This window comes from Acanthaster planci, linkage group LG07, assembly GCF_054643075.1.
Source record: "Acanthaster planci isolate LZ-2023a linkage group LG07, COTS_SCS, whole genome shotgun sequence".
In the NCBI taxonomy this organism is placed as follows: domain Eukaryota; kingdom Metazoa; phylum Echinodermata; class Asteroidea; order Valvatida; family Acanthasteridae; genus Acanthaster; species Acanthaster planci.
Genome location: NC_141783.1, coordinates 139,256 through 164,459, shown reverse-complemented (window position 1 = coordinate 164,459; position 25,204 = coordinate 139,256). Strand labels below are relative to the sequence as shown.

The 25,204-nt window shown below is 40.0% G+C and overlaps 2 long non-coding RNA genes across 7 annotated transcripts in view; one reads left to right on the top strand and one right to left on the bottom strand.

Moving 5' to 3' along the window:
* Positions 1-4,344, bottom strand: part of LOC147798489 (uncharacterized) — a 29,068-nt gene extending 24,724 nt beyond the window's left edge. For 2 of the 6 annotated variants that reach the window (XR_015425974.1, XR_015425973.1), the window contains exons 1-5: positions 4,286-4,344; positions 3,942-4,034; positions 2,827-2,958; positions 1,705-2,486; positions 585-709 (exon numbers count right to left, since the gene is read on the bottom strand). This is a non-coding gene — a long non-coding RNA (uncharacterized LOC147798489). Of the gene's footprint in view, positions 1-584; positions 710-1,704; positions 2,487-2,826; positions 2,959-3,907; positions 4,035-4,285 lie in introns of all 6 variants that reach the window. The other 4 variants (XR_015425975.1, XR_015425976.1, XR_015425978.1 and 1 more) reach the window with 4 other exon arrangements.
* Positions 1-25,204, top strand: part of LOC110990911 (uncharacterized) — a 181,449-nt gene that overhangs the window by 49,877 nt on the left and 106,368 nt on the right. The window lies entirely within an intron of this gene.

Sequence of the window (25,204 nt, the reverse complement as noted above, 5' to 3'; positions counted from 1 at the left end):
TTAACTCTCATTTTCGTATTGACCTTTGTTTCAACTCTCTTCGATTGTTGGTTGATCAGCAAACACAACTCCTGAAAAGTCATAATTCTAAAGCTTTGAAGCAGCCATTTTAAACTGACACCCCTTCTACTTTCTTGGGCTCCTTCAACAGCGCCAGAAAGAAGAAAATTTAGACAGTCCAAAATCGTCTGATTCAATGGGATTTTACATACACCGAAGGGGGTTGGGCCAAACACTCTCTGATATTTCACCTTTTACCTGCCATCCAAAATTTATCAATGGTATTAAATTATGGCTCCCCATACACAGGTATGTCACCCAGGTTTACGCAAAAATTAAATTAATCCATAGAGAAGGACCTCCGTCCCTGTCAACTTTTGGAAAAAGTGAAGAGACCTGTAACATAATGACGTCATGCTTAGTTTCCTAAAGCAGTGAGGTGGGAAGCAATAACTGTCCAAGTAAAAAATAATAGCTTGACATCATTATGTTTTGGGTCCATATATGAAATATATATGAGTCCACAGGGGACTGAATCAGTGAATTATACCTTTGGAATAACCAACAACATTGGACTCACGTACCTTTTACCCGGCAGGCAGCAGCAAGAGATCAAAGTCCGATCACCTCAACAACAAGCACAGGAACCCCATCATCAAGAGGTTGGATGTACCATGAACAGCGGCTAACTCAGCAGCTTGTGCTCTGGCTGAGATGGACACACACAACAGTCATTAAAAACATGCAAAAGGAAGAAATGACAATACAACATGAGTGCATTAGCTTGGATTAACTGATTCTCAGAGGGCAGTGGAGAATGAGAAACATGGAGAAAAGTAAGTTATAAGTGCATCCCTAAATGACCTTCTTCCAGGCATGTGGAACACCAAAGAATTATTGTCAAGATGGCTTACATCATACTTCACAGCCAATGTTGAATCCTTGGCGTGTATGATAGAAGCCAGCCTGTGTTAAGGATATCATGAAAGAAACTCTGGACACACACATTATTTATTCTGCATGCCTGCCGCCATAGGCATGGAGAGCCTCAATCTGGCAGATTGTACAATCATGTCACAATCAGCTTCTGAAACATTGTCCAATCGTACGGTATAAGATCCGACACAGCATGCACAGAATGACCAAGCAACATACATGGAAATCACTGAACCGATTTTGTAAAGATCAAGATCGAGATTCTGCATGCATGGGGCAGCAGTGTGCAAAGAAAGAATTGTACCAACTGAAGCCAATGTTGGCTAGTATGCAATATTGCAACAAATTGATGCATGTATTTGACACAGAAGGATGGCTTCAGTGAGTAAAACGTTGGCTGATAAAACAAAATAAGAATCCAGGTTTCTTACATGACCCCTATGGAATGTGTACACTCATCCTTGTATGTAATTTGGATCCCCGATTAGGACATTTCATTTCAGTACACTCCTCATTCACTACAGGCAGCCCATAGATGCAGCTTCTGTCTTGTTTCTGTTCACTTTGGCACAAATTGTACGACCACACCAAATAATTCCCTCCATTTCTTTGTAGTTTAATTCAACCCAACCTTAAAGGCCGGAGATTCTCATTAGTTGAAAACTTAAAAGACAAAACCCAGGGTCAAGATTTACAGAACAACCAGGCATCTCACCATTACCATTACCATGGACTAATATCAGAATAAGATGTAGACTGTTTCCATACCTGTTGAGTAGTGTCACCAGTGATAAGATATCTCTGATTTGTTACACTCCAGAGAACGGCCTCCGGGGGCTAGCTTGTTCTGGTCTCTCTGTCAAACTACTGAAACTAGGGAAACTAAATAAACCATGTTTTAATTCCAAGCTGTATTACTACACACTCATGGAGGCCACCATTTCAAAATGTAGATTGCACTTTACTACCAATTGAAACATCATTGAAAGAAGCGTGAAATCGACAAAGATCAGGGCCAAATAATATACGAGCCCACATCACTGGAGTTTCTTTTTAAAAAATCTCATCTTCTTAGTTATTATTTTTCCAATTCTTTTTAATTGTTACTTGATTAGCTAAGTACATTTTATTCTTCAAAACACCTTAAATACACTTCCCAAAAAGTCCTTTTCCTCAAACTTGTCAGCAGTGATTTAACAAATTACATCGATCTACTTTCTGCAGTTCTTAAGATCTGTTTTCAACCATCTACAGATGCAAGAACGGAAAACAAAAAGTGTTGATGTAGGGTTATATTTAAACAATCTTACCTAATTTTTCAGCCAAACAATCTCTTCGATCTGCCTTGAGTAGAAGCACAACTTAATTGGTTGAAAAGCACCATGTTGGTTGGGAGTATTCATTTTGTTGGTAGCAATGGGGCTGCACCTCTTGCATGTCCTAGTCGTTCATGAACCAGTGATGCACAGTAAGTACCAAAGGAGCCTTTGATGCCAAGAAAATAGTGTTCTCTCTCGGTCCAACTAAAGGCTAATACAGGAGATCACAGTCTGTGCAGAAAAATTCCCAAATTATAAACAGTATTAACCGTAGCCTCCAAGGGTTTATGTGAAATCATATTGAAATCAGAGGATTTGGGGGACCATTTGAGCTATGTTATGGCTCCCTATATATATGTAACCCAGTATTTGGGCAAAATAAATTTATCCAGCAAGGATGACCCCTAAATACAATGTAGACATAATGACGTCACACTTGGTTTACACACGATACAGTGAGGTGGGGTAGGTCTTAATGTACTAGGTCTACAGGACATGAGGGAATGAGTTCACAGGAGACTCAATCAGTGAATCCTACCTTTGGGATGACCAATAACAAAGAATCACTCACATTTTACTTAGAAAGCTACAGCAAGAGATCACAGTACAATCACCTCTACAACATTGGCCATCATCAAGATGGCCATTGGCCAAGAAGCTGGTCATCCTGAAAGCAATGGCTTATCAGTGTCTTGTGCTCTGGCTGAAATGAATGCACATAACAGTCATTAAACATGCAAAATGAAAAAAAAGGCAAGAAAATACGGGTGGAAGAGCCTGTTTGCCGATTCTCAGAGGGCTTTGAAGGATCGGAAAGATGGAGAGAGCTGATTGAGAATTTGTAATTCACGTATGTGCACCCAGCACTGCAGGTGTACCAATTTAGTTAATACATGGCATTGTATGGGGTGGCACATGACAGGAGTAGCCACAATCCGGTCCTGCCTCCCAAAATATGGCTTCAAATTTTGATGAAAAGAGGCAGCGGTGGAGAGCTGTAGCCAGTGTTCAATACTTGTGCATGCCGTAGTCTCACATGGAGACGCTGCACCATGTGTTGCCAACATAGAGTATAACATAAACTGCCCAAAATATATAATAATATATACCCCACATATATATTTGCAATGGATGTTTGTAATGACACACATGATAAAACCAAAAGTGCAAATGTTATTTAAAAGATATATTGAGCGATTTCATACAACAGTGTCTTTAGAAGTGAGTATCATTCCGACATAAATAAACTAACTTCTACGCTATTTGAATATCAATTGGACTTTCGGTTAAGCAGTGTATTGTTGTGACAAAATTAAATCATGGTGAACCTGATTTTTCAGTTCTTGAATCTGGCTTTAATAACTTTTGCAAGCTAATGACCATCAGGATGCCCTTAATCAATGCTGGCTTCATATTTATGTGTTTCACATTCTTGTGAAAACCCCTATTGCAAAAATATCATGATTTGTTTTGCACAAATATTGGGAATAAACAAATTTTTACTGCTCGAAAAAGACTACTGCACATTTGACTACATAAGATCATTCACTCCCAAAACAATCCAGCAAATGTCTCGTTTCCATCACAAAAACTGGCATTCCATTCTACGACCCTGAACAATAAGTAAAACTAAGTTCAGGAAGGAAACATACATAGTAAGTGCTGCCACGTGAGCTGTTTCCATACCTGCTGAGTACAATAAAGTGTCAGGATATATGTCAGATGTGCGACAATCAAGAAAACGGTCTCACAGGAGTGTTCCTCGTCTCTCCATTACTGCTACAAGTTAAGAAACCAAAGGAACCCCGTTAAAATCCCAGCCTGCATGCCCGACAGTCACTGTGGGGTAGCAATGTTTAAATACAGGGTGCACTAGTTACCACAGCAAAAGCAGTGTAAAATCAACAAAGCCAAGCCCAAACTTGTGGGGTTTGTTAAACGGAAATCTCATTATCGTCTTTGCCGTCATTTCTCCATTTATTTTCAATTGTTGGATGTTAAGCCAGTGATATTTCTCACTTTAAACTCACCTCCTGTAAAGTCATGCACATTTGAACAAACCCGCCAACGTAGCCACACATGCGTTCTCATTGTAATGCTAATGCCCGCGCCACCGTGGAAAACTGGTCGTCCATCAACTTCCGCACATATTGAGCAGGGTACTAAACAGGGGATCAAACAGCGCTGGTGATTGGCGCGCTTGAAATAGGCCCTGCACGACAAAGATCTGAAGATAATGGAAGTATTTCTTTTCGTAAAGTTTTTTCAAAAGAATGACCACTAGGCCCTATTGGAAAGAGAGAAAAAAAAATCCCCCAAAACTGTATGCAAGTCAATTTGCATCAAACAAAAAACCAAACGATTTTCTACCCAAAAGCCTGGACGAACGCAACCGTCTGAGGCTTGGGCTTCCAGAGTTACGGCTAGGTCTATTGTCTACGCGTCTCCACGCATTTCCAAAGGAGCGAAGACCTAGACCTAGCTCTAGACAAGAGATTAGGATGCAGCCGTAGTTTGCATCATGACCGCAACACACACCATGACGTCAAAATACAGTCAGTCGTAGAAGAGATGCTATACGAGACGTTATCTACCAAAAATCACCAAAGTTACGTCCAAAATTCTGGAGATTCAAGCTAAATATGCTTTTTTAGGTTTCAATATAATGCCTCCTGAAGCGAAACCGATACTGGAATAGTAGTAGAGAACTGACAGTTCTGGATCACACGCCCTTTTCTGCCGTTTTCAGCAAAAACCCCTGGGTAGTACATCGACTCAAAAAATCGGGGGAATCCCCTAAAAATCTGGAATTCCAGATTTCCCTGGGTACCTCATCGACCCAAAAAATCTGGCTCTAAAATACCGGGCGAATATATACATTCTGAGCCAAAATCTCTTTTACCCATCACACGCAGTATTCCCTCCGGTCGTACTCGCTACGCTCGCTCACCTTTTGACCCCGGCTGACTAAACAACTCGTGACTTACACAAACAAAAAAGGGATTTCCCCTTGCGAACAAGTCTCGACTTGCCCGGTCTGAACTCGTGACCTCTACTTAAAGCATGGCTCTGTTCAAAGCAAAACACGCTATGTTTACAACCGCCTTAAGTAAATGCTCTTTATGTAAATGGAAGAACAAACTGGAAACTTGAATTGTTATTTTTGCAAAGACGTTATTAGTTCTCGGAGATTGACGGACTGTTTAGATTGCTCTCGTTGTTTTGCTTCTAAAAATTTATATAACTGCGTCGAATGTAAGTTGTGTAAGAATTGTCGCCATTGTAAAGATTGCGTTAGATGTAAGGGTTGCGTCATTAGCATCAATTGTGGTAGATGTAAAGATTGCGTAGATTGTTTTAATTCGTATGACTGTAGTTATTCAACCGCGTTGAATGATTGCGAGGACTGTCACAATTGTAACAGTTGTATCAAGTGTTTTGGTTGTATCGATTGTACTTGTTGCGTAAATTGTGTAGAGTTGCATGGGTATAATTATGTAGCGCGCGTAGATGGTAAGTTTAAAAAGCTGAGACCTGTGCGAAAGGGGGAATTATTACCCATTTCAGCTACTAAACTTGACTCAGTTCTATATAAAAGTGGGTTCATTATTGAATATGACACAGATCTAAAATTTATATTTTAAATAAAAATGATAAAAAATTTAAAAAAACCTTATTATAAATAGAACATGTATATCGTCTCAAATGATCACAAACGTCTAAATGCCGGCAACAAAAACCCAAAAATTACCTACGGTCCCTTTGACCCTGAAAACTTAGTCATTTTAAGACCCGCAAAGAATTCTTCTAAGATTCTCTATTCTCACGAGGGGCAACACAAGCGATTGTTGATTAGACTCGAAGACCCTTGTTACGGTATAAACCCGGTTTACAAATATGGTACTAAGGAACCTACTGACCAAAAACAAATTTGTTATCAACTGTCTCCCAATACTGAATCGCTGCTATTACGTATAAATGATTCAGTTTACAGACATTTTGAAAAATTAACAGATGAGGCCCTGGAAGACCTCCCCGTGATTACGCGTAACTCTTTTAAGGTGTCTCAAAAACTAGATGACATACCCGATCAAATTAATTACTTAGTTAAACCGGCTTATACCGATAAAAGTAGGATGTACGTTAAGATCGCCTATGACGCCTCTTTGGTGGATAAATCGTTTAAAGAAATTGATCGCTCTCTTTTTGCTAATAAGAAATGCCACGCGATCTCTTTGATCTCTCCTAAAGATATTTACTACGGTGCACACGGTTCACTTTCTTGTGGAGCGAGCGTTAGATATCGAGTCATATCGGCTATGCTTACGGTTGAAGAAAAACCTTACCTTTTGGACGCGTTTGATTAAAAGCGAGCAGAGCGAGCGAGTACGACCGAAGGGAGTTAAATAAAAGTCAGTGAAAGTCAATTTAACCTCGGTTAGTTAACCGGGATTAAATTTTTTTTTTTGCTTTAAATAAATAATCTCTTTATATAAAATGACTGATGCGGAACTTTGCCACTTGCTGAATCTAAAGGAAGTACACATAATTGGGGCAACGAGAAATGTTCAACCGAGAACGAACGAAGTGAGTTGCGATCACCAAATAGTTGAAATGGGTGAAAGATACGCGTGTAAACATTGCGGTCAAATTTTTGGGTGGGTTTCTTTGTTCGGAGCCGCAGAAGTGGGAGATCGGTATTACAAGCATCACGTTTGGAAAAAACCTAAGCCGCCAAAATCGAGAAAAACGTTGCAGAAGTATAATATCTGTTTTCAAAACGGCGAAGCGGGTGAAATAGAATACAAGTTGAACCAAGTTTTAAACGGTAATATCTCTCGAGGTAAACCGTTGAAGGCTTTAATTGCAGTCTGTTATCAAGACGTCACTGGGGGAACCGAATCTAAAGTTAAAGAACTTTTTGGTGTCTCGGATAGGCACTGGGAAAACGCTATGGAGAAGTTTAAAAATAGTTTAATTTAAAAATGGAAACACATACGTTTTACTTGACTGAAAATCCTCAAACGTTTGAATTAAAAAACGAGATTAACAACATTAAAGGCGATAAAGTAGTCCGAGTCAAAAACATTCAGTTTGAAGCTGAATATTTATACGTGGCGCAAGACACCGACATTCAATGGGATACAAATTTGGACAGAAACGAAAAAAGAAGAAAAGAGACGGCTCTAAAACTTATTTTGACGGGAATGAAAGAACCTATATATGCTTTGCTAGCTCCAAGTTTGGCTCAACCGTTGCCCGAGTCGCAAAGAGGAAGCATCGTGGTGTCTACCGGGTATTACGGAATCGACTGGTTTGATTTTATTTTAAACGCCATTCCAGGCGTGAGTTTTAAGGTGCACTCGGAATCAAAAAGGGTAACCTTAACCATTACGGATCCCAATCTCAAAATGCGGCTCAATAGAGAGGTGGCTAACTTGTTAAACTTACCCGAAAACAAACTTTCGCCCAACGTTATTTATATAGGTGAGTATAACTCAACTCCTATGTTTATTCACTGCCAGCAATTGGAGCACTCTGTAAATTTTTATAACGGAAAGTCTTCTAACCTGCTCGGCGTTATCCCTTATGAATCAACGAATAAAACACCCAAAAAGCTATTATCTCGGAACATAGACGAACTCACCTTTTCTTTGAGAAACGAGCGAGATGAACTCTTAAACAACGTCGGTAAAATTTTGATTGAATTAGATATCTATTAATAAAATGGAGAAAGATATTGAGACGCATACATTTCACTTGACTAATAATCCACAGACATTTAAACTAAAAAACGAGATTAAAAACGAAAAAGGGAGCAAACGTATCTGCGCCAAAAACATTCAGCTAGAAAAAAAGTTTTTTAACATTATGAGAGAGACAGAGATTGAGTGGGGGGTAAAAGAATTATCTAACGAACCCGGTGATGATGGATCAATCAATCAAGCCTTGGTGCAAAAATATAGTGATCTATATATAGGTGAAAAATATGAAATTGAAAAACCAAGTTTACAATTAATAGATGTTTTTTTTGGATTTTATTTTGCGACTCAAAATTTTTTAAGAAACATACAAAAATACACTTTAAATTGGGAATATAATGTTAGACGAATAAAAGTATATAAAGCACACATGTTATCTATAATAAGTGTAATAAAAGACAAATTTACTGATTTTTCTTCTTTTTATTTTGGTGTACATTATAAGCCTTTATATTTTAATCTATTATCTAATGATACTTTACGACAAGAAATGGAAAAAAAGTTAAACCTTCTTGACAGCGGTTCTTATGAAGACGAGCTTTTTGTAATACAAATGCTAGATGACTTTTTTTACCCAAGAATGATTACTGAAATAGATGTAAGTTTGATCATTTCTTTGTCTTTTCAAACGACACTAGCGGGCATTATACACGCCCTCAATCAAATTTTTGATAGATTAGACTATGCAAACCATCTAAAGGGCAGGCCACCACCGACAACTGAAGAGAAACAATTGTTCATTTGGGATACTACGTCTTCTACTGTACAATCTATTTTAAAAGGCCAAGCAAAACCCATATTTAACCAACTTTACACAAAGCAAGCGTTTGAGTCTATAAGTATCTCTGGATTGACTGGCAGCATCACCTTAGAACCCGGGTACTACGGAATCGACTGGTTTGATTTTATTTTAAACGCCATTCCAGGCGTGAGTTTTAAAGTATATGAAAAGTCAAAATCGGTGACTTTAGTCATTTTTGACCCTTATTTAAAACTAAAACTAAACACGCACGTGGGTCAATTGCTCGGCCTGCCTTCTGTTGAATTACAAAACTTTTTTATATACAAAGGTAAATATGACATCGATAGTATCAAATATCTGTTTATACACTGCGAGCAGCTCGATCCAAATTATAACTTTTATGACGGGAAGTCTTCAACTGTACTCAGCACCAGAGACACAGCTCTGCGCAATTTAGAGGTAAACCCAACCTGTAAAAGACTCGTAGATCGGAACATAGACGAACTCACCTTTTCTTTAAAAAACGACAAAGGTAGGTTGGTAAGCGGTGAAGGAGATGGAATTTTGCTCGAGGTGAATATCGTTTAAAAACTCTTAATTATAAGATGACGACTAACATATATCCTGATTTAAACTCGGTGGAAGCGAGCGAGAACGAGCGAGCTTCAACCGAACAAGCGGAGACAAAGATTTACAGACTCAAAAAGATCGAAGAAATTAAATCTCAAATCCAAAGAGAACGCGACGCGCGCGAAGCTAGTTACAAAAAGATCAAACGACTCTTAACCGCGCTCGGGTACGTAGAATATGGCGTGGAAGCACTAGGTGCCACATCGGCAGCCGTAGGCATTCCCGCTATTTTGGGAGTGATCACTGGTCCCGTCGGGCTCGTGATGGAAGGCGTCGCTATCGGTGCGTTTGGCGCTTATGCGGTTCTAAAGTACGCATCTCGTAGACTCACCCACAAAACTAAAAAACACGATCAAATTCGAATGTTGGCAGACGCTAAATTAAATACAATCGAAGAATACGTATCTCACGCGATTGAAGACGGCGACATATCCCAGGAAGAATTTGCCCTTATTTTATCTGAGCTGAAAAAATTTAACGAGATGAAAGAAAAGATTAGATCGCGTACATCTACAAAATTGGAATCGAGCAAAGCTCACAGCGAGCAAGAATTTGAACGTCGAGTCAACGAAAGAGCAGAAGCGCTAGCGGCGGTTTTAAAAAAAGATCTTATGAAAAAACTTGGCGAATAAGTTTTACAAAGTCGGTTGGGTATGAGCGTAGCGATCCACCCGCGTACCAAAACTTGACCCTTCCAACGGCGCCCGTAAAAGACTGGTAAAGATTATTTTTAAAATTCTTTTAAAATAAATGGGAACCAACTTTAGTCAGTTAAACGTTGTAGTCAACAAAGACAATTCTTTTATGGTAGACCTCCTTGACATGACAACACCTTATAAATTACCTAAAATTACATATGAAACTAAAGAGCTGATTGAACGCTGGAAAGAAGACCAGATGTCGTTTTATCAAAACCAATTAAATTTTGCAATCTATTGCGCGACGGCGGCTTGTGGAGTCGACTTTGGGAAAATCGTTGTCACGGATCCATATATATCCGCCTTGTACAACTTTCACATATATTACACGGTAAGAAGAATCTTTAACTCGTGTGATTTTTGTTTACCAACCGAGAAAATCTTTGATCTGGTTAATAATTATTACGATCATGGGAAGTTTTTAAAGGTTTGCAAAGACTTTGGAGTTGACCCAAACCATAACTTTAGGCAAACCGTTGACCCCCATACAAATGGCCTTGGCACCGCTTATTATTTTGACCGAGCTGGTACTGGTAGGTGGTTGCCCGTTCCAGGTGGTAACTTTGATCTAGACGCGCTTTATCCTATGGGTAAAAAGTATGACCAATATAAAGTTGTAGAAGAGATAGCGGAAACCGTGGGTACAACTCTAGAAGATGCGCTGGGTTATAAGGTTAGCCTCGAGCCAGAAGATCACAAGGTAATGAGTTGGCATTATGCGCCAGTTAACTCTGGCAAAACGGTACAATATGTAGTAGGTTATATCGAACAAGACCCAAAAGTCGCTACTACCGGATGGTGGGGTTTTATACCTCGCAAAAGGACCCAGTTGACGGACGTGGGAATTAGAAAAGTTAATGAATCTATTCGAGCTTACGTCTACGCGTTACTCGGGGCACAGGCAAAGACCAAGACCAGCGTTTTAGCCGGCAGCACTGGATTAGACGCGCAACAACAATTTAAAAAAAATATACAAGCATTATTTAACGCAGCTCCTGACCTCGGAGAATCGATCAACCAATTTCAAGATTCGTTACAGAATGCTAAAACGCCGTTAGATTATGTAATAGCTCCGGGGTTATACCTGGTGCCCTCGGACATGGACTTACGCATCGGTGCGTTTGAGGGATATAACAACAAATTAAAAATCGCGACAGCAGACATGCAGACTGGATACGTACAAGGTCTAAACTTAAACCCGGTGGCTGAAGACAATTTTAACCCGCAGACTACCACCACAACATCCCCAACCCCAACCCCAACCCCGACCCCGACCCAGGCCGCAGCGACCAAGCCGCTCGACGCACACAACGAAGAAAAACTGTCCTTAACCATCGGAGCCGTTGCCGTGGGTGTCATCGGTTTTACGCTGTATAAAATTTTAACTTAAACGAAGCGAAGCGAGAACGGTTTGAAAAAATTCACCTCAAATTTGGGGTGAATTTTTATCTTATTTTAAAATCTATTTTTACCCTTTTTGCACATACGTTAAAAGCAAAACACCCAAGCCTACAAACAAGGTCCATAAATGTTCTGCCACCCATCCAACCGCTTTACTCGCTACGTTAAAAATCCAACTCAAAATGCTACCGATGATCCCGGGCAAAGCTCCTAATGCGCTCAACCCGAGTTTCTTTAATACGTTGGCTAAATTTTGTAATTGACGTTTGATCCAATCGGTGACCCCGCCCTTGGAAGGAGGAGCAGGCGTTGGTTTAGGTGCGGGTTCAGGCGTTACGCTAGGAGTTCCAACAGCTCTGACGCTAGCCACGATACTACTAACGATGGTGCTCACAGCTAAACCAATAGCCGTTAAAATGCTCACGACCGTGACGCCTTGTTCTCTAAATAAAATATTAATTCGTTCGCGTAGCGTCAAATCTTTACCTAGAGCCGTTTGGATCGTTTCTTTTAACATTTTAAGTTGGTTTCTAAATCCCGAGGTTAAATTTTTTCGTTGGGTATTCAATGCTTCTAACTCATCGTAAAGATTTCTGAGACTTTTAAGTCCTAATTCTTTTGAGTCTTGCGTGATATCTGGTTCCTTTAACCCATCTTCAATTATCCGAATATTTTCTTTTACACTCGCGATCTTAGCTTCTACAAGTTTTAATTGTCCTCTTATTGTTTGTAAGCTTTGGTCAAATCCTCTAATCTCTCTGAGAGTAAATTCTGAATTTGTATCTTCTGGGTCTAAGTTATGAGACTGTTCTGCTATTTCTTGAAGTTGATCGAGTGCCTCATCTAATTTGTCTATAGATCCGTCTTCACTCGTGATCTTTTCTATATTTTCTGAAACAGCTTCCACCTTTTCAATTATTTCATTTGCAGGGTCTTTGTAGCCTTTTAACCCTAAAGTGTGTCTAATAAAATCTCTAAGACCTTCTTTTTCTAAGCTAGACAACGCGCGAAACTGTCGCCTACTTCTATCTGCTGTTAATTTAGTCAGACGGATTTCTTTGCCGTTATAGGTTGCATGGAGTCTTCCTTTTGAATCAAGGCTAAATATATTTGTGTTTTCTAAGTCTATGGTCGATTCAAGTCCGGTAGTTTTTTTAATCTCGTTATAAAAACTATCCACCGCCTTTTTAGTTTCATCGCTAAGCTTATCTTCATCTACCTTCTGTCTTAATTCTTTGAGACTAGACTCTGGTCCAACTACAGGAGGGTTTGGGGCGTTTTCTAATATATCATCATCAAAGATATCGTCCCATTCTCGTTCATCTTGGTAGTCTTGCTCAAATTCTTCTTGTTCACGTTCTTGACCCATGTCGCCCGTTTCAAATCCCCCTTCATCCATTTAAAATAAGAAAACTTAACTCGGTCCGCCCATAGGAAACGTTGAGGGTAAGATACCCTGCCCCACCAACCAACCTTGGGTAGCCAATGCGCCGCTGGACAAAGCGGTTAATTTTAATGCATCTTCGGCAGACAACTTATTGAAGTCCGGTGGTTTAATTTTAAATAGCTTACTCGACAGCATGGCGTATCCGAGTGAGATTCCTGAAACAACTGCGCCGTGGTAAACCGTATTGACGATTCCGTTTACGTCGATTGATTTAGCGTTACTCATATTTAATAATAAGGAACTTTTAAATAAAGCGAGCAAAGCGAGCTACGGCCGAAGGGAGTATTTATTCCATATCTAAATCCGGTTCTTGTTTGGGAATATTCGAGCTTTGCTTTGGTTGAACGCTAACTTGTCGTGAACTAGTCGACTTATTTTTCCAAATTAAGTAGAGAACCACAACACCAGCGATACCCAATCCACCAAGTATCAAGCTTCTGTTTTCAAAGGCCGTTTGGGTAAAGCTAGATTCTTCACTCGGTTCGCCCGCTAATTTCATCTTGACTAGTTGTTGCTTCATCTTCTTGTTATGTTCGGCCAATTTTTTACCTTGTTCTACACGCTTCGGATTTTTAGCTTTAGTAACTGACTTAACTGCTTTCTGAATTTGGTTGCTCGAGTTCGCTTCGTTGTTGCTCGCTTCTGTTGGGTTCACTTCGTTTGTTGACATCCTCTTTTATAATAACAGAACTTTTGTTAAACTCCAGGTGTTTTGTTGTAATCAGCATTGTTGTAAGTGGAGAAAGATAAACTCCATATTTATAACAGACCTCTGTAAGTAGTCTACCCATCGTTTGACTGATAATCGGGTCGTCGTTGAGATCTTTAGTCAGCGCTTCCTCTGATTTTAAGTTGACGTTGAATCCGAGTAGATCGATCGGAGTAGCTATTCCTAGTAGGCGAGAGTAGAGGTTCAAAATCGAGTGACCGAGAGTTTTGACAATTTCTTTGCCAAACTTAACTTCGTACAAATTGAATAATTTTTCTTGTTCTTTTGGTGGTAGAGCTTCGATTTCTTTTATCGTGTATTCTTTCCCGAGATACTTCTTGCTTTCACCCGAGGCAGCTATCGCGCAAAGGCGGTCTTTTACGTTTGAGCTGATTGCTTCGCTTTTTGGTTCAGTGAATATGCTTTTTATGTCGTCCATTTTAATAATAAGTACTCTTTAAATTTGTTGTAGGTATGCTTTAGTCGTATGTATTCAACTGTATAATAAGTCAAGTTAGCTGCAATAACTAGCTGAATAACTAGCTGGACGTATTGTAGCATTGTTATCTATTTACTATAACTAAATTAAATTTTATTATAGCACAGCTGAATTAGCTATGCTCAAGCAAAGGGTAAGTAATTATCAACAAAGTAAAACAAATAAATAACTAGCTAAAACGTATTATAACATAGCTGAGTAACTAGCTAAAAAATATTGTAACTTGCAGGTGGTTCTGTATTTAAAACCAATTTGCTAAATTTCACGTCACGTAGGCGTCTTTTAATTTCTTCTCTCTTTTCGTCCGGCACAACGTCGTTTTCATCGAGGCATTGATCAAATGAATTACGATCCTTACAGTGGAATATTGCCGTCCAAGCGGTGTTCTCTCTGAAGTCTTTTAAAACGGAATTATACTTTTGCGTGAGTAGCCAGCAGCTGTGGAGGTAATGTCTACCCGAGAACGCCATTTTCGACAAAGCGCAAACTGAACCACTCTTAGACTTCTTACGATACTTGATGAATTGATCAGCTGCACAATCGTCGATAATAAATAATGTATTTACACCATCAAATACTCTCTGATAAAGTTCGATGGCCTCGTTTAATTCTAGTCTTTCTCGATCCAGGTCACATAGGTAAACGTTTTCATCGGTGTACACCCACAGTCGTTCTAAATACGTTTTATTCTTAAAAAGCGTTGGGCATATAATGACGATAGCTTCAAAGGTGAATCGGTATTCTGTCTCTAAAAGATTTAAGATCCAGTTAGTCTTCCCGCTGCCAGTTTTGCCCACGATCAAGGCGCAGTGGGGATTCTTAAACATCTGGTTCTCGCTACGCTCATAACTCGCTCGCTCGTTCTCGCTTCGCTCGTAGTTCGCTCGTTCCACTCGCTCGTTCATTTTTAATAAACAAGATTTTTAAAGTTCCCGTCCTCCACCGTGAGTTGAGAGTCCATCACCAGGAATACGTACATCGTCAACGGTCCCGCGGTTTCGGCCGTTCGTTCCATCTGTATAGATATGTCTCCTCCTCCGCCTAGAGGTCTGCCCGATCCGTGAGCAGAATTGTCGTCGGAACTTCTGAAGTCGAGCCACAAACCATACTTGTCTTTTAGATAGTCCGCCATGTCTACTCCCAACAAGGATAAGTCCGAGACGACTCCTCTAGCCAATTCTTTATCCGAGTCTCCGAAATATTTTGTAACTTCGTTCCAATGTTGATATTCAAACAGACCCTGTGAGTACAATTGATTTGGTTTTCCTTCGACTGTGACAACCGTCTTTGTGATGTGCGGATTATAGAATTTTTGCGGGTTCTTGATCGTCGGATCTCTAAACAAAATCAACACCCCTTTTAGGCTTCTAATACTCTGGTCGATGCTGATGTTCCACAGCGTGTCTGACTTGTTTACCGCTTGCTTCTTCCACGAGTGAATACGGTCGAATAGATAATACATCGTCTTCTTATTTCTCAAGGTTTGCGCCAGGTCTCGATTGGTGACGACTTCGTATTCCAGGGTCAGATCTGAAATTTGATATTCCGCGGCTGTATCTGACGAATTAACCACTTTGTCGTGTCGGTTAAAAGTTAGTTGGTACGTCAGAGGCTCTTTAAACCACGAAGGATAGAATGGGGTATGGTCCGTCAACATAGGCGTGTCTAGTGGAATCGCGTACCTGTTTTTAAAAGCGTCAGCAATTGCTTTGTCCTTACCATCGTTTGCGGCGGCATTAGCATCGTCAGCCCCTAGACGTATCTTAGCTACGTTTTCTCTTTCCAAACCAAAATACGCCATATTTTTGGTCTGCGACGGGGGTAACCAATTGTCCTTGAAATTGTGAAATACGTCCGCGTCATAGTAACTTACGATTTTGTTTCCCTGGAGACTCACATTTATTTCCGACACCAGGTTTCTCGCCACGTTGTTATAAACCGTCCGGTTGTCGTCCGAGGCACCGTCGAGATCGAGTTTAAAAGCCAACTTTGCAGTACCGGGTACCATGACTTCGTCCGTGCCTAGGGCTGGGAATTTTACGTTTAACGTGTGACCCGCGTCTACGGTACTCGGGTTGTGCGTAATGGTGACTTCACGCCGCTCACCTTTGATCGCGCGAGGAACTTTAAGTCTGCGACTCGGGTTAAGCTTTTTGGTATACATCTTACTTTTATATAATACAATTCTTATTTTATAATTTTAAAAAGAAAAGAAAACACGACTAACGTTAAACCCGCTGCAAAAAACAGATCTTCGTATTTTTCACCCTCTAACATATGGGCGATTTCGTCGATCTTTAGCTGAGTTTCTACCTGTTCGGTTTGAATCTCGATTAATTTATCTTTAATTTCGGTAACACTCGCTTCGCTCGTTGCTCGCTTCGCTTCGCTTCGTTGCTCACTTCGTTCGTTCTCCATATTTAATTTAACCTTATTTTAAAAATGGCTAGTGCTTTAATGATGGTTGGAGGAGCGATAGTAAACGCCTTGGCCTTCGCGGGCTCAAATTTTTTATTTGACAGTTTATCAAAAGATAACAACGTCGACGAAGAACGAAAGCGTCACGACCGCGCGTTAGAGCAACTGGAGCGAGCAAAACAAGAGTGGGAACAAAAACGCACGCACCTGCTAGACTTTTTGAACGAACGAATGCTACAAGAACGCGCGAGTCAGCAAACATTTGTAAATGTGGACGAAGCGTTGCGGGAGTATTCAGAATTGACCGGTAAGAGTATTATCCCGTTACCGCCAGAGCCTAAGTTGTCCGATTTTTACGAGCCTTCCGAAGATCAAAAAATTCGCGAGTTTGTTTGGATTATAGGTGGAACTGCGATAGTCGGGTTGTTGGCTTACCGGTACTCGCTACGGTAACACTCGCTTTGTGTAACTTATTTTAAAATGGAGAGAGAATTTTCAAAATTGTTTTACAGCCCGCAAGGCTACTGGCGAGGAGAAAGTGCTGTCGATCGTCTACACGAAAAGACCGGTGCGGACAAATCAGTTATTAGGAAGTGGCTAAAAAAGCAGGCCGTTTGGCAAATATACTTACCCGCACCACATTACGTACCCAGACCTACAATGTTGCAATCAGAATCGGTCGAACCTAATTACGCGCATCAAATGGACGTTTTGTATTTACCCTGGGACCGAGTTAAAAGGAAAACGTTTAAGTACGCTTTGACCGTGGTAGACGTGGGTTCGCGGTATAAAGAGGCAGAACCGTTGACCAGTAAAACCGCCGAACAAGTGAGTGAGGCAATAAATAAAATTTTCAAGCGATCACCTCTGACCTGGCCCAAAGTCGTAATGGTAGACTCGGGATCTGAATTCAAAGGCGAGTTTAAAAAGTTAATGACAAAAAATAAAGTACAAATTCAAGTGGGTGAACCTGGGGTACACAGATCTCAAGGAATTGTAGAAAGGTTTAACCGTACTTTAGCCGAAAGGTTATTTGGCCACCAATACGCTCAAGAAATGTTAAACGTGGGTGTGCGTAACGTGGAATGGGTGGAACGTTTGCCTCAGGTCGTGAAATCGTTAAACGAGGAAAAAACGCGGTTAATAGATGCCGTTCCTGCAGAAGCTATAAAATCAAAGCGAGTGAACCAAGAACCGAGTACACCTGTAAGAACTACCCAAAGAGAACTTCCTCCAGACGCAGTCGTCAGGTACCTCTATTACCCGGGTGAGCAAGAGGGCGGCACCGTCAGAAGGGCAACAGATCCGATATGGTCCGTGGACGTCTACCAAATTGAAAAGCGAACTAGTCAGTTTAAACGAGTGAAAGGAAAACGCGTCAAAACGGGCCCAACATTGTACTACCTTTTAAACGGCCCGAATAGGAGTTTCGTCAAAGAGGAACTTCAGGTAGTACCCGAGGACACCGAATTACCGGAGTAGCTCGCTTCGCTGTTGATTAGCTCGCTGCGCTCGCTTATGCCCGTAAGCCAACGTATCGATTCCGTTCGGCAATATGTAACGCTTTGTGTCCAACGGCGACAAACTAAGTTTATTTTGTGAAATGGTGAACACCCGATGTTTATCCGATCTAAATAGTTGTTGTTTATTGAAATGAGAAACCCTTTCAAATAGGCATCTTTTATACATCTCGTGGGTCAATCGTTTCTCGGTTACTACCTTGGAGACCCCTTTCGCCTTCTTTAAAGAAAAGTACTCGCTTCGGTAATACTCGCTTCGCTCGTTGCTCCCTCTGGTCGCTTCGTAGCTCGCTGGCGCTCGCTTTTGATCGGTAGTTAAGATCGAATACATTTTTGGCCTAATACAAACGGCTTCTAAAATTGTTTTACCGCCAAACTCGTCTTTCATTTTGCCTATGACTTTTTTATTTTTGACGCTGTAAAGCGGATGACCCGGTGGATAATTACTAAAGTCAAACAAATGGCGCTTTTCGTTTAGGTAACCAGTTAAATCGTCAGAGCTTTGCTCGATTTGAACTAATAGAGAATCAGTGTCCGTATAAAGTAAATTTACTTTTTCACCAAAACTTGATTTTAGTTCGTTGTAGTAGAAATCGTACATTAACGTTTTTGAGATATCGAGAATACTTACCCCGCAATAGATTGGCTTATTTAATTTTGTTTTGGTTCGATACATCTCCACAAACGAAAGAGAACAGTCCCCAAATGGCACCGTCGATTTATAATTCGGTTTATACGTTAATTTTTTGTATTTGGCGGCGTCTTGTTCGTCCCTTAGGAGGTGGCCGTCAATTCGATATCTTACATTTTCCATCGTCTTGCCAAAGACCGAGTTGTTCATCAATTTAAAAAAGTCTTTCTCAAAATCATTTTTTGCTTTCTTGCGCAATTTTGTGTTTTTATCGATGTAGCTCTTCATCCACGGCTTTTGGCAGAAACGCAGTACCCGGTGAACTTCTTTGATCCACAACCCTAGTTTGAGATATTTTTGCAATGTACGATAGTGAACCACGTATTTTTCTTTGGTGTTGAGAGTAGCCACGAGTTTGTCTACCGAGGTCACTTGCTCGCCATTACCAATTAAATCCTGTTGGTAACTCGAAAACCATTCGTTCGGTACCGACATGTTTTCGGGTGCAAGTGGAAAGTCATTATGTTTGTCATGGTGACGTTCCGGGTAATCTAAAGAGATCTCAAACATGTAACCGTAGTCGTCAGTTAGCCGTAACTCTTGGATATAATAGTAATTAAATTTTTCTAAGTCTGTTTCCCAGGTAAATTCCCCTACGGGTAGATATTTGCTCATCGCCCAGCCGTATAAATTATTTGCGTCTAGGTACATGATCTGTGACTCTGGCTTATTTGGGTCGTAGTCGGGTAATTCTGGACTATTAGCTTTCGCGTATCGCTTTGCGCCCACACTCGAAATACCGCCTCTTTTGGCCCTTTCAAAGAACAAGTGCTTGTCAATGTCTGTCAATAGTTCCAATTGTATACCCGAATGCTTTAGCAGAGCGTCCCACGACAGGCCTGGCGCCGTATAATAGTTGGCCGGGTCAAGGCCATAGTTCTTCTTGCATACCTTCCGAAAGTTTTCAAATACACCCGCTAACAATAGCACGTCCGTTTCCACGTATAAGTCGTGGTAGTCCCCCAAGTTTTGGCAACCAAAGGCTTCCCATACTGTTTCCGCACGAGCGTATTCTTGCTCGGTTATCCCTCCCTGCTTCAGAGAACTATAGAAAGCGTCTACTGGCGGGAGTTTTGTTTCTTGAAATCGATCAAAGGAATCGATATACTCATAAGGATAAATTCCCTTTTCCAAAAGTAAACTCGTCCTCGCTGGAAACCTTTCACAAAGTAATTTAAAATCATCTGGTGAACAATTTTTAACCAACCGATCTAGCGAAGCCGCCATGAAATGAAAGGAGTCTAAAAATCTGAGTTGGCCAAAAGAAAACGAAATGTAGTTCTCGGTATTTTTAGCGATCAACTTAATTGATTTCCCATAAAATTCGTGAGCACCCTGCATAATCAAGTGCGCATCGTATTTCTCCAAGTTGTGTAAGATAACCGGAATAGGTGTTTGGCCGGGCACTATTCTTAACTTGAGATTACAACTAGCGTGCGCTGGGCCTCGGTACTTCCCCGTCACGTGACAATGATCGCGAACTTTTCTAAAATTGTTGATGGGCTTTTCACAATCTAAACATTTCCACTCTTTGAACCCAGCTTCATTTTTATGACAGAAAGCAATTTTGTCAGCTTTTGTCTCAGGTGGTTTTGGAATATCACATTGACAGTGAGATTCATCCGCTTTTGCTCGATCTATCAACTTTTCGCAGATCCAGCATCTATTACATTTTTCGTAAATTTTTTGTAATTGATCGTCCCAAATCAACGGCTCTTTGTTTTTAAACGTTTCATTTATTTTCTCTGTTTCCTGAGAAAGTGATTCTACAAAATCTACAGCCGCGTCTTGGCCTCTATATGTTTTTCGGCTAGTGCAAACTCCATCGCATCTGACGACTGCGTATGAGTACCCGCAAGGCCTGTGAATCTGAGTTTTCACCGTGTTTGTGTCAGTCAGCGGTAATTTTTCTAAAACAGACTCAAAATCGGCGTAAATGACAAAAGGCGCGTCTTGCTTATTTTTGTAATTTTTGAACTTGAGTATATTCTCGCCTTTGACTGGCATTTCGACTTTACACGTAGGAACGTTTAAGCCTTGGCAATCTTCTTTGTGGCTGGCTAACTTTTCTTCAGTTAGGAAATGTGTCATGCACTTGAAACACCAGTATTTTTTACCGTCGTGTTTATTGATGTCACCCGTCAACCGAGAAAAGTTTTTAATCCAACAATAATGGTTCTTCTCATCCTTGTTAAATAAAAGTAAATTAATCGGTTCTTCTGGCCGCTTGCTTTTGTGCAGAATGTAAATACCGTCTTTTTTGGTATAACCAAACACATTGATCGCCAAGTTATTTTGCGATTCGATACGTGGAATTTGTGAAATCGGTGTTGGAAAGCTTATGTTTGTAAAATTTAAACCATCCGATTCTGACCGGTAAGTCGAAGGTCGCTCCTTATTTATTTTATATTTTGGATTTGTTTCTAGCTGACTTTTGACTCCGTCTGAATACAGCTTCAAAGCTGCTCTCAACGCCCATCGGATACATTCTTGATCTTTATTTTGGACGTTTATGATTGCTTTTTTGTCTAACAGTTCCTTAGGCAACGGAATGTAAGAAGAACCCACTGGATTATATTTAACCACGTTGATGTAAAAAGCGACAACTTTGTCAAAGATCCACCCCGAGCCTTTTTGTGTATGGGCCTCCACCTGTTCGATTTGTTCTTCGCGTTGCTTAGCGAGTGCATTTTTAACGCTTGGTTTACTCGTTACTACGTCTTGATCACTCTGAAAGGGAAAGGTGCCGTAGTCAATCGTTCCGTCAATTTTTTCCAATCTAAACTGCACTTTAAGATGTGTTTGTAATTTGTAACTCCCGATTTCTTTGAGTTCAACTAACGCTGTTTTCTCTATCAACTGCTTATAAAAATCAAAAAAATGTATTAAATCATCTTCATAGAAGCGAGGAATCAACTCCCAATTACGAAAATTATCTTTAAAACGCCTTATACGTTTAATGTCTACTTCCTCCAGTTCTTTAGGTTGTGTATAAGCTTTAATCACATCAATAAAGTCCTGTTTGACGTATCTGTCTTTGTTTGCATAAGGAATATTATATTTTTGTACCGTTTTCAACAGCTGCCGATATGACTGACGCGGGAGATATCTAAATTGTTTTTGATCCTCTCTGATAGCTTTTATTAGCTCTGATCGTGTATGATATTTGCGCCTAGGTGACGGTAATGGGATCTTATACCGTTTAATAAAATCTTCCAAAAACACCTTCTTAAATCGAATAAAGTTCGTTAATATAGGTCGATGTTGTTGATAGCTCATGTCTCTTTTTATATATAGATTTATAAAATTTTTATCATTTTTTCTGGCGCCTTGACTTGACATGTTTTTATATATAGACCATTTACTTAAGGCGGTTGTAAACATAGCGTGTTTTGCTTTGAACAGAGCCAAGGTCACAAGTTCAGATCGGGCAAGTCTCGACTTGTTCGCAAGGGGAAATCCCTTTTTTGTTTGTGTAAGTCACGAGTTGTTTAGTCAGCCGGGGTCAAAAGGTGAGCGAGCGTAGCGAGTACGACCGGAGGGAATACTGCGTGTGATGGGTAAAAGAGATTTTGGCTCAGAATGTATATATTCGCCCGGTATTTTAGAGCCAGATTTTTTGGGTCGATGAGGTACCCAGGGAAATCTGGAATTCCAGATTTTTAGGGGATTCCCCCGATTTTTTGAGTCGATGTACTACCCAGGGGTTTTTGCTGAAAACGGCAGAAAAGGGCGTGTGATCCAGAACTGTCAGTTCTCTACTACTGGAATTGATGCATTTTGTTTATGGTCAGGTTTCTTGACACGGACTGCATGCATATGAGCAAACGATGGGCAACATAGGGTGGTACTTATTATTATATTATTTCGTGGGAACGAGATGATTTTGAGGGAACGAAATAATAATTCGAGGGAACGGAATTAAAAAAAAATCTTCATTGTGCCTGTCCCGTTAGGGGCTCCTTAGGTACTCGTAGAGAGGGACATTGAATGCAACTGTGCGTTTTTGCAAGTTGGGTCACACTCACTGTCCGACAGTAAATCCCCCCCCCCATTACAAAATACATGTACATACGATGTAGGGCGGAAATAATGCCGCCCGGCGCTCCGAAGGAACGGGTTAGCCTTTCGAGGGTTTTGTGTTGGGGGGGTAGGATCAGGTCGACATTCAGGACAATGACCAGAAGCGGTTTTCTTTTGAATAAGGGTTGGATGTGATATATTTTTAATCACTCCTTTCCCAAAATTATTAAGCATACTTTTGCCCTATGCGGAATAACAGTTGAATCGCTGGACTGGTGGGCAACTTAAAGAGCATAACACTGCATGGGTAAATAAGTGGTAAAACAAAACCACTTTTTAAAACCATTGGGTAAAAAGAGGCAAGTCTACCTATAACAGAGCCTGAAAGTTGACCCCTGATGGTGCGCTTCCGGAACACTTGAATAGGATAAATAACGAGCAAATATGTTACAATTAGCTGTTTCGGCAACTCCCGCAACATGTATTGCTTTTCTGCTTTTTTTTCCGGGCTGTTTGGCAACAGCCAGAATAGCTCTTGCTTTTCTGATTAGCTGTTTTAGCATACCTGCCGAAGCAGGTATTGCTTTTCTGACTTTTTTAACTGTTCCAGCTGTTGCAGGAACAGCTTTTGCTTTTCTGATTATTAGCCGTTTCGTCAACTCTACCGAAACAGGTATTGTTTTTCTGATTGTTTTTAGTTGTTTCAGCAACTTTGCCGAAACAGGTATTGTTTTTCTGATTATTAGCTGTTTCGGCACCAGACCTTTGGACCATTATCCAAGGACGGTCCTAGAAGAAATTGACAGTGATAACTTATGTAGTTTATTTATTATTGATTTTTTAAGAATTAATTTTTCCCCATAGACTTTGTACACAGATTGCACACAGTTTTCGAACTGTCCTATATTAGGCTATGAGGGCGCTATTGCAGAATTACGGTTACAACTGCCTGGGCTCTCAATTTTCAACAAACTGTCCTATATTGAAGCATGGATGGCACAACGTAGGGTTTGTACACACATTGTCCAGCTTAATGTGTGAGCAGTCCTCAACTTCGACCGAAAATTACTACCAAAAAGAAATCATACCAAATTTTCCCTTCCGTTCGATCGCAAATATACCCAAGTGTGCAAATATTAAATAATATTTCATAAGTTTTGTCCAGTTTAGACAAAAATCACGTGACATTGACTTTGTACACGTTTTCGAGCCACAGTTTTGGTAACTTTGCAGTGTTTGATCGTTTCCAAAGTGATAGCCAACAAGAACCTGATGCAAGATTCATTGCAAAGGGATAACGTCATTATGACATCATCACCTTATTTTATATTTATTTTTGAATATTCAATTTTTCCCGATAGGTTTTGTACACGTTTTTCTACTTAACACAAGTGAACAAGTAGTCTTTAACTTCGGCGCAAGATTACTATAAGAACGAAAGAGAAATCGGGTACTTTACGCTTTGTTATTTTATTTGAAATATATGGTAACCGTGCAATGTTTGATCGATGGCAAAATAATAGCTAATAAAGACCCTGATGCAAGATTTATAGCAAATTTATGACGTCACGATGACGTCATTGCCTTATTTTATATTCATTTTTGAATATTTTATATTGTCCCATACGTTTTGTACACGTTTTTCTACTTAATACAAGTGAACAAATAGTCTGTAACTTTGGCGCTAGATTACTATCAGAACGAAAGAGAAATCGGGTACTTTACGCTCTGTTATTTTATTTCAAATATGCCTAAGAGTCGGAATATGAAGTAATATTTTATTAAAAGTGTTCAGTTTAAGTGCAAATCACGTGACATGGACTTAAAGGAGCAGTGTTTCTGCAAATGAGTTTTTTGCCCTAGACTTTGTACACGTTTTCAAGGTTCAATTTTAAAACCTTTCCGATGTTTGATGGTTATCAAAGTGACAGCCAACAAAGACCGAGATACAAAAAATATTGTAAGTAAAGGACGTCATGATGATGTTATCATGTCATTTATTCGTGATTTTTCAATATTTATTTTAGCCCATTGACCTTGTATACGTTTTCAAGCAAGCATTTGGTTTAGTTTGAGAGCTTTGATCAAGTTCAAAGTTCCAGCCAACACAGACCTTGATGCCAAAATACGTCCAAATTTATGACGTCGTGATGACGTCATCATGTGATTTATTATTGATTTTTAAATATTTATTTTAGCCCATTGACTTAGTACACGTTTTCGAGCCACTATTTTCGTACCTTAGTAATCGTTGATCATCGTCAAACTTACAGCCGGCACTAACTATACAACGAAGATAATTCTAAAATATTTATGTTAAGATGACGTCATCACGTGATTTGTTATTAAATTGTGAATACCTAAAAATTCCTTTAAATGTATAAAAACCCATATAAAATCAACCGTGGC